We start from the raw sequence: 9,475 nt of genomic DNA on the forward strand, positions 1-9,475 counted from the left end.
ACTTTATTTATTTAATTTCACTTTTATTGACATTTAATTCACATATCCTACAACTCAATGGTTTAAACAGTTGTGCAATCATCCCACAATCATTTAGCTCCCCAATCCCTGCCCCGCCCCCTGCCCCTGCCAATCTTCCCTGCCATAACCCGAAGAAACTATTAATCCAGTTACTATGTCTATAGACGTACTATCCTGAATTTCCTATACAGGAAAATTTAAAAACCACCGCCACCACCAACAGTAAACCCCCCATCCCAACAATAATAACAAAGCGAAACAGAGAAAGCCTTCAATCGAAAAGCAAGTGGAAAATAATAAAAAAGAACAAGTTTAAAGTGAGTCCAAAAGGGGAACAAATGATAAGGTGTTCAATTTTAACTTAACTGCATCTACATTAATCCACTTTCCAACTCGTGCTGGTCAATGGTAGCGAAGTCTTCATCCATGTGACGACCCTGCAAATGGACTTGAGGTTTCACTGTCATCCACAGCCTTTGGCAAACTGGCTGCTCTGAGTTTAAGCTCTACTGCTGTACCTCCTCTGGTCTTGGATATTAGTATTTCCAACCCTAGGACCACACAGGAAAGGGTAGTTCTTTTGTGTGGGCTTAGCTGGCACCTCCCCTCATTTAGATGTCTGCTTGTGTTAAGGCAGCCTTAAAGACCTCAGACATTATTTTTTTTAATTAAAAAAATCATTTTATTGGGGGACTCTTACAGCTCTTATAACAATTCATACATCAATTGTATCAACCCCATTTGTACATATGTTGCCATCGACATTTCCAAAACATTTTCTTGGTATCAGTTCCTCCCCTCCCCACCCCCCCATCCTCTCACCCTGGTGACCCCTTCATAAATGATAAATTATTATTATTTTCATATTTTATACCGTCCACTGTCTCCCTTCACCCACATTTTTGTTGTTCGTCCCCCTGGGGGTAGGGGTGGAGGTGAGGGTGGGGGTGGTTGTACGCAGATCATTGGGATAGGTTCAGACACTATTCTTTCTGATAGAACGGGCACCAGCTGATTTCTTCACCGCACTTGGCTAAAGCACCCATATCTTCAGTGATCGCTTAGTGAAGGCAAGTATTGGGTAGGGCCATGAGAACGCATTGTTCTCGTATTCAAGTAGTGTGCGCACATATCTCTGTCATGTCACTCTTATGTAAGACCCTTATTGGCTTTGCCATTGGCCTAGGATACAGTCCAAACTCTATAAAGAGCTGCAAGGCCTGTGACTGTCATGTCTCTTGCCAGTCTCTCGATAGTCTTCTGACAGGCTCCAGTGGTCACCAGTGGTAACCAATCCCTTGGCACTTGTGAACTCACTTTGTTCTTCCTTGTCCCAGGGCATCGCATGGTGCTCGCCTCTCCCTGGCACACTCCTTTGCTTGCTATCATAGTCTGGCCAACACCTGCCTGCCAGACCTCAGCTCAGCCATCATGCGCTCCGGGGTCCTTCCTTTGACCCATCTAGAATCAGAATCTGCTCTTGTATCACATTCACTTCGGCCCTTATTCATTTGCCACCATCATGCTTATTGTCTGCTGGACTTTTCCCTGTCTTTGTGGACTGGATGCTCCCTGAGGGCGAGGGACTCACCAGCTGCACGTCCTTTCCTGATACTTGCCCAAACCCACTGCAGCGGAGTTGATTCCATTTCATGGCAACCCATGTTACAGAGTGGAACTGTTGCAGAGTTTTCTTGGGTTTAGTCTTTATCGAAGCGAATTCCCAGGCCTTTTTTCTGTGATGACACTGGGTGGGTTAGGACCACCTACATTTAGGTTAATGGTCAAAGACACATGATTGACAACACTCTTAGTAATCAGTCTGTGAGGTAGTTACACTTGAGTTATAAAACCCGAACTCTCACTCAGACCTGTTTGGCCCAAAGCCTGGGTCAAGTAATACTGCCCGTATCATCTGCTCTGGGACTAAGGTGGCCAACCTGCGTCTGCCAGCCTCCACTGGGACTAAAAGGCTCGGTTACTTACGAGAGCAAAAATGTCTCTTCTGTTGTTCCTCAGGTTAACCGGGAAGCCGACTGCTGAGTCCCCAGCTGGCCTCTGGTTTTGGCATCCAGTAGGAAGCACCTCCTTTCCAGGTAAGAAAACCCTGGACAGGCTCATGCCCAGGTGGATGGCAGAGAACTGTGGTCTCTGCTACCCACTAAGTTCTCCTTCCTGTAAAACATCCTGTCATTTAGGACAACTTCTCCTCTAAGAAAAGTGTGAAGTGGTTCCCTGGCCCACTGTGTGTTATCTGTGAAGCTGGCTCTCCAGCTAACTTGCCCCTGGCCATCTCACCCCCTGGGCCGGGGGCTCTTCTCATGGCCTCTCCCAATTGGGGTTGATCCCTGAGGAATTCTTTCTCTCTCTTAAGACCCAGCCCAAGTTTGACCCTTTATTCAACAGATTATCTGCATGTGATATTTGTGAGAGGCTATTTGTGAGCATAGTGGGTTTTCTTTTTCTTTTAACTGTTTTATTGACATGTAATTTGCATATCCTACAAGTCAGTGGTTCAGTCATATTACAAAGATGAAAGAGGCATGCAATCACCACCTCAATCAATTTTTGGACATTTTCTTCTACGCACAGTTGTTAGCTCCCCAATTCCCCCCACCCTCCCCTAACACGCCCCTAGGAAAACTATGAATCCAGTTACATTCTCTAGAGTTGCCTATTCTGCATTTCATATACAGAAAAACATAAAACCAAACTACCTCCACCAACCACACAGAAACACACAACCCAACAATAATGGCAAAATTAAAACTGAGAAAAACCTCAATCAAAAAGAAAGCAGAGAATATTGAAAACTAGGACAAATATAAACTTGGTCAAAGGGGAGGTCAAATGACAAAGTGTCACATTTTTACCTAACTACATCTGCATTAATCCACCCTACAAATGGACACTGTGTTAGCAGGACTATTATATAGTCATGGTCTATAATGAGAGGAGATTCACTGAAGGCTTAATCCATGTGGGGACCCTTCGAATGGCTTTTAGGTGTTCACTGTCATCAATAGCCTTATGCAAAACTGTGTGTTCAGAATTTAAACTCTGACATTGTTTCCTCCTCTGGTCGTGGATTTTATTGTTTCCAATCCTTGGATCACACAGCCTGATGTGCTTTTTGTGTGTGTACTTAGCTGACTCCTCACTTAGATGGCTGCTTGGGTTAATACAAGCCTCTAATACTCCAGATGCTATTGTTTCTGATAGATGGGTGCCATCTGAGTATAGGGGGGTTTCTTCAGCTTTCTAGCAGAGACACTACGGAAAACTGTGGCCTCTGAGCTCACACAGCATTGAGCTCTCATCAGGGTGAGTTCTGCTTAATTATCTGTGCCTATCTTTTACCCCACTAGTCTGTGTGCTCTTTTTTTCTATCCTATCCCCCACTTTGCATGGTTCCTGGCTATAACAAACTTTTTATTAAAGACTAAATGTTAGTCTGGGGGTGCGGGAACCCTACTAAACTCAAACAATACCCTCCCCTTCCCCAACACACACAAAAAAGATAATATACAAGTATTCCAAGACTAGTTGAATGTTTTGTAGATAGTTTTTTTGATTAATTGTATAGATGTTGCTCGCATTAACACCTCCCTGAGAACTGACTGTAGTACAAGCAGGCGGATAGGAGTTTAGATGAGAGTAAGAAGTCTTACATTTTTATTCCAGGGGCCTCTTTCTTCTCCAGTCGAATGGTGATGCTAGGTCAGGAGAGCTGAAATATACCAAATGGCCACCCATGGCTCCAAGCAGCCAGCCCTTGCGCCTGCTCTGGGAGAAAGGGAAAGCTATTAGCGGGGGTCTTGGGAGCCCCTGGCAGTCCAACTTTTGGCCCAGAATGCCACTCCAAACTTACTGCCATCAAGTGGATTCTGACACATAAACCTGTAGGACTGAGTAGAACTGCTCTTGAATGGCTCGGAGGCGGTACATCTTTGCAGGAACAGACTGCTTCCCTCGGAGCACTGCGGGGCTTGAACTACTGACCTTGTAGGTTGCCCGATGCCGAACACACAATGCACATATCAAAACACTCACAATAAGAGAGCAAATAAAAGACTTCTCCAACTGCCAATTCACAGGAAATCATAAACAAATAAACAATAATAAGACTATTTATTATTATTTAAAATACTAATTTCAAATAATTTTTAAAAATAAATTTTAAATAAGTAATTTTAAAAAATAATAAGTAAACCGGCTTGAAGATCTGCTTCAAAACATAGTTCGTTGTTGTTCGGGGTACCGGTGAGTCTAAGCCTACTCATTGCCACCCCGTGTGAAAGAGTAGATTTGTCTCATCGGGCTTTCCAGGTGGACATCTCTATAGGAGCAGATTTCCAAGCCTTTCAACCAAGGAGCTCTGGGGGGTGGGGTGGGGAGAGGGGTTTGGAGCCACCAGCCCTTTGGTTAGCAAGTGAACTGTGAACTACTACATCCCAAACGCAAACTCATGGCCATTGAGTCGATTTGGACTATTAGTGACCCTAGGGGACAGCGTAGAACTGCTTCTATGGGTTTCCTGAGACTCTGACTCTTTAAGGGAGTAGAAAGCCCCATCTTTCTCCCTAGGAGCAGCTGGTGGTTGTGAACTGCTAACCTTGGGGTTAGAGGCACAATTTATAACCATTATGCCACCAGGACTTCTTGACGGGAGGAGACACCCTCCTCCCAGGGAGTACGAGTGGTTTCACATTGCTGACCCTGTGCTTAGCAGACCCACTTATAACTGGCCAGCAGGGCTCCTCGACCATTTCACCGTGGGGTTGAAGTCATTTTGAATAAACAGGTTTTAAACCGGTGCACTTTAGTTTCTCAGCGCTTCAAGTGATTGGAGCACTGATCGACCTGTGGTATGTTATGACTGCTTTACCCTGTATTTGCGAGTATAGACGCCCAGGGTGGAGCTTTCCCTCCGTGTCACAGCCCAAGTGGAGCATGGGTTCCAAAATGGAGCTGGTGGGTGGCTGAGTTCCCCGAGTTTGGGGAGGGGAGTTCTTGATGAACTCTAATGAAGGACTGCTTTCACACAGGCAAACATGGTCGAGTGCCCTTGTCTTCTGTGTGTGTGAACACCCTCACTGGTGAGCCTTCCCTGTTGTTTCTGGTTGGTTGTGTGAGCGTGGGGGCGGGGAGAGAGAGGTTGTCTTCTAGCTTGTGGGTGTGTTTTCTTCCTCCTGGTGTGGAGCCCCTGGTCCAGCTGCCTGAAGGCAAACTCAGAGAAGGGCCTGGAGGAAGAGAGATGGGACCCGGGCCCTTTGCACGCTCTTCAAGCTCCCTCGGCTTGGGAGGAGCGAGACTTCAGCTTTGCCCAGGAATTTCCAGTCTCCATGGAATCCAGTCTGTCTGTCATACTTGAAAAATAAACTAAGGAAAGACATTTAGATGGAAAAGCCCAGATGTTAACATTGGAGTAGGGTTTTGCCGCCTCTGGAATTCGGGATGTTATTGACCCTGGAGGCAGGCGTGCGGGTGTGTAGGGTGGTCATTGCGTGGCTGTTCACTCTGGGGAGTGCTGCTGAATAGGCATGACCAGCAGGCCATTGGGCTTCCAGGGGATGTCTGATTCTCAGTGTCCTCTCTTCCACAGTACAACCCAAGTCTCAAAAACGCACTGTCATGGAGTCAGTGCTGACTCATAGTGACCTCACAGGACAGGGTATGGAACTGCCCCATGAGCTCCCAAGACTGTATATCTTAAAGGTCTTTAAGGGCACCATGCTTGGTAAATGGAGGGGCAGTGAGAAAGAGGAAGGCCCTCAAGGAGATGGATTGGCACAGTGGCTACAACCAGGGGCTCAGGATGTGAGGATGGCACAGGATTGGGCAGTGTTTCATCATATGGTTCACAGGATCGCTGTGCGTTGGAACTGACTTGACGGCACCCAAAAACAACTCTTTATGGGAGTAGAAAGCCCCATCTTTCTCCCTCGGAATGATTGGTAGTTTAGAACTACTGACCTTGTAGTTAGCAGCCCAATATGTAACCACTGCGCCACCAGTACAGTTCAAATTCAAGTTAATAAAAACCATGGGCTACGTGAAGATCTCCAGCTGAGCTGATTGCCAACCCACACAGGGGCATTCACACACAGGTGTCGGACTGGCACACCTCATAGCTCTCTCTAGTTAAATCCTGCCATCCCCCCTCCCCTAGCATCTTAACCAGAGTGGACTTCTAATACTGCACTGCCCATTCATTCACTGAAATGTTCCTGAAGGTGGAAGTGTTAGCGCTGCATCAGGAGATTACTTGTGTGTGTATATTAGTGTGTGTGTATGCATTAGAGCTATTTTTGTGCATTGGCCTTAATCTCTAAACATTGTACCGTGCAGGCCCCTTGTGTCCCGGGATCGGCACTTGGGAGCAGTCAGAGCAAAGGCAATGAAAGGACACAGCTGCTGGTCTCAGACTTCGGCGTCTTAACATGCTGGTCCTCGTAGACCGTGTCCTCGGTTGCTGAAAGGCCTGGGATTTGGACTCTGGAACCTGGTGCCCAATATAGCAAAGACACATAACCTGACACCCCTGTGCCCTAGGATTCTTTGTTGTTGTTTTCAGGTAGAGCCATTCTTATTGGCCTTCGTTTCTTAAGGCCAAGGTTCGATTCCTGGCCAATGCACCTCATGCACGGCCCCTCCCCATTGACCCGTGGAGGCTGTGTGTGGTTAGCGTGGTGAACAGGTTGCAGCGGAGCTTCCAAATGAAGACTGACTAGGAAGAAAAGCCTGGTGATCTACTTCAAACAATCAGCCAGAGGAACCTTCTGAATCAAAACAGTCCGATCCATAATGAAAGCGTGGGGCTCAAAACCAAAACAAATCCAACAAACGAAACAAGACCCTCACTGCTATCGAAGCCATTCTGACTCGGAGCTGGCCTGTGGCATGCGAAGAACCACCCCAGTGGGTTTAGGAGGCGCTGCGTCTTTCAGGGAGCAGAAAGGGAGCGGCCGGTGGAAGCAGCTCGGCATGTAATCCACTATGCCACCAGGTGCAGTCTGCTCCCTTGAGTTGTGCATGCCCCTGCCCCTGCCCCTGCCCCTGCCCCTGCCCCTGCCCCTGCCCTTGCCCCATACATGCGCCAGTTGGCTCCCAGGCAAGTGGTCATGACCACAACTATCCCCAGCACATTATCCAGTGGTCCACTGGGCCCCTTCCCCCAGTCTCTTTTAACAATGCTAACTAAATAGGCTGCATTTTATAATCCACGAGAGTCTATGGAAGAATTCTGTCCCTTCTTCAGATGGCCCATCCCAATGCCTTCCTGCCTCTTTGCACCTCTTGTTTCCTAAGCCATCTTTCTTCTAAGCCGGGCTGGGCTGCCACAGCAGAGAAGTCCTTCGCTTTATGGCCACAAAAAGAAAACAAACAGCGGACCCCCCATTGCCGCCCAGCAGGCTGGGCAAGCTCATTCTCTTCCTCCTTGTTCATGGGTTCAAAGTGCACTGTGCATTTTATGGGGGCGGGGTGGGCTCAGACGCCCTCCCCCTGCCTGGTTGAGTGGGCCTGTGTTTTTGCCCCTGGGGGACCATTAACCACTCTGACCCTGTTTCTTGTCGTTGCCTTTCTGACTGACTGGTGGGAGGGCTCCGGGGCTTAGGGGCTGCTGCTCCTTTGTGCAGAGCACCAGGCAGGGGGTGGGTGGGTGCATTTGGTGTGGTTCAAAGGGGCCATCTCTGAAGCATGAAGATTGAACTGGTTGTGACCCCTCCCTGGGGAGGAGAAGCCCCCCTGGAGGGCAGCCCAGGAGGATGGAGCCCTGGCTGCTGACTAATCCCATTGGCCTCTGGCGCTGCAGTGTCTCACATCCCCCTGAAAGAGAGACTGGGGCAAACAGCCCTGACATTAGAGGAGCAGGGGCCTGTGGCAGTTAATTCTGTGGTTGTCTCTGAGGACTGAAAGGCAGGAGAGATGTGTCCTTAGCCTCCTTGAGATCTTTGTCAGGGAGATGGCATCTGAGGATGGGGCAGAGCCTCCTTGGTTGGGGCTGACCCCTTCCCTCCAAAACTCCCCAGCTATGGCTGGGAAAGGGGGCGTGGGTGTGGGTGACAGTGTTGGGGGAGGCACCTTAACCCTTTTAGGACAGAATGGTCTGGAGCAAGGAAGAGTCCTGATGGCGATGAGCTGCTAACCACAAGGTCAGCGGTTCAAGATTACCAGCCATTCCTCCGGAGAACAACAGGGCTTTCCACTCCCACAGTTACAGCCTTAGAAGCCCACAGGGACAGCCCTCCTCTTTCCTACAGGATTGACGTAAGTTGGGATCCAATCGATGGCAGTGAGTTTGGCTCGGGTTTCACCAGGAATACAGTTACCCCTGCCCTCAGGGAAAGGTCGGTGTCCCTGGGTGGTACACATGAGCAAGCGCTGTTAACAGAAAGGCTGGTGGTTCTAGCCCACCTAGAGGCACCTGGGAAGAAAGCTCTGGAGATCTCTCCGGGAAATCAGCCTTTGAAAACCCCAGGAAGCACCGTTCTCACCAGACACGCATAGGGACGCCTTGCTGGTGGATGCTGGGCCTCTGGGGGCTCTGACCAAACGTTTTGCTGAAATGTTACCTAGGGGAATTGTGAGGAAGGTGGGAGTGAGGGGCAGGCGGGAGGGGCAGCTTTTGCTTGCTTGCTTTCATGCTTCTTCGTATCCTTTGCAAGAAGAATCCTTGCCCCCACCGTACTTAGAGATACGCGTTGTCTTACTTTGGCCATACTCGGTTCCTTTCCTTCCTCACTGTAGCTAATCAGAAGCTGGCTGTGCTTCTGTGCCTTTTGAGGACTGTGCTCTCTGGCCCGGTCCAGGAAGTTGAAGTGCAGTGTCAAGAAATGATGTGGGTTGATGAGGAAGAAATAAACAAACTCAGGCCGCGTGTGAGGACGCCTTGGCCGCCCTGCTCCTGGTTTTTTCTCTTGGTGGTTTTGATCTGAAGGGGCCAGATTTCCTCCGGGTGGAAGGAATGGGACTGGGAGGGTCCCATGCCAGTGGGCCCTCTCGATGACACCAGCACTTGGTCTCACACCCTCCTGGTGCACATGAGTTGTTTTGTGCAGTTTGGTAGAATGAAGATAAGTTACACGGCTAAAGCCGGAGCTGTATGTATGTGGAATAAAAATAGCATCAGCTCAGGGAAGTGGAACATTCCAGAAGACCTCCAGTCCCCTCTTGACGCCAGAGAAGAGAGCGGAGAGAGGAGAGCCAGGAGGGACTTGACAGGGTCTCATCCTAGGAAGGCCTGAATGACATGGCCCAAGTCCAAGGGGGCGGAGGTCCTGTCTGGGTTATTTTCTCCCCGTTATCCCTTTGGTAGCTGGAATGTCTTAGAGGCCTCATATGCATTTGCTAGGAGAATGAATGATAAGAGCAATGTGACTTTGGGCTCCCCATCCCATGCTCCTTGAAATATTTATGACTGAAACTTTTTTTTTGTCATTAAATATATATA

General features: G+C 48.6%; 1 protein-coding gene across 1 annotated transcript in view; it reads left to right on the top strand.

Annotated features, from left to right (window-relative positions):
- Positions 1-9,475, top strand: part of LHFPL2 (LHFPL tetraspan subfamily member 2) — a 216,862-nt gene that overhangs the window by 29,477 nt on the left and 177,910 nt on the right. The window contains exon 2 of the mRNA XM_004703523.2: positions 2,041-2,117. The gene's annotated coding sequence lies outside the window, so the exon portion shown is untranslated. The remainder of the gene's footprint in view (positions 1-2,040; positions 2,118-9,475) is intronic.

This window comes from Echinops telfairi, unplaced genomic scaffold (assembly GCF_000313985.2).
Source record: "Echinops telfairi isolate 266 unplaced genomic scaffold, ASM31398v2 ScPeMD7_7469;HRSCAF=8507_1, whole genome shotgun sequence".
NCBI lineage: Eukaryota > Metazoa > Chordata > Mammalia > Afrosoricida > Tenrecidae > Echinops > Echinops telfairi.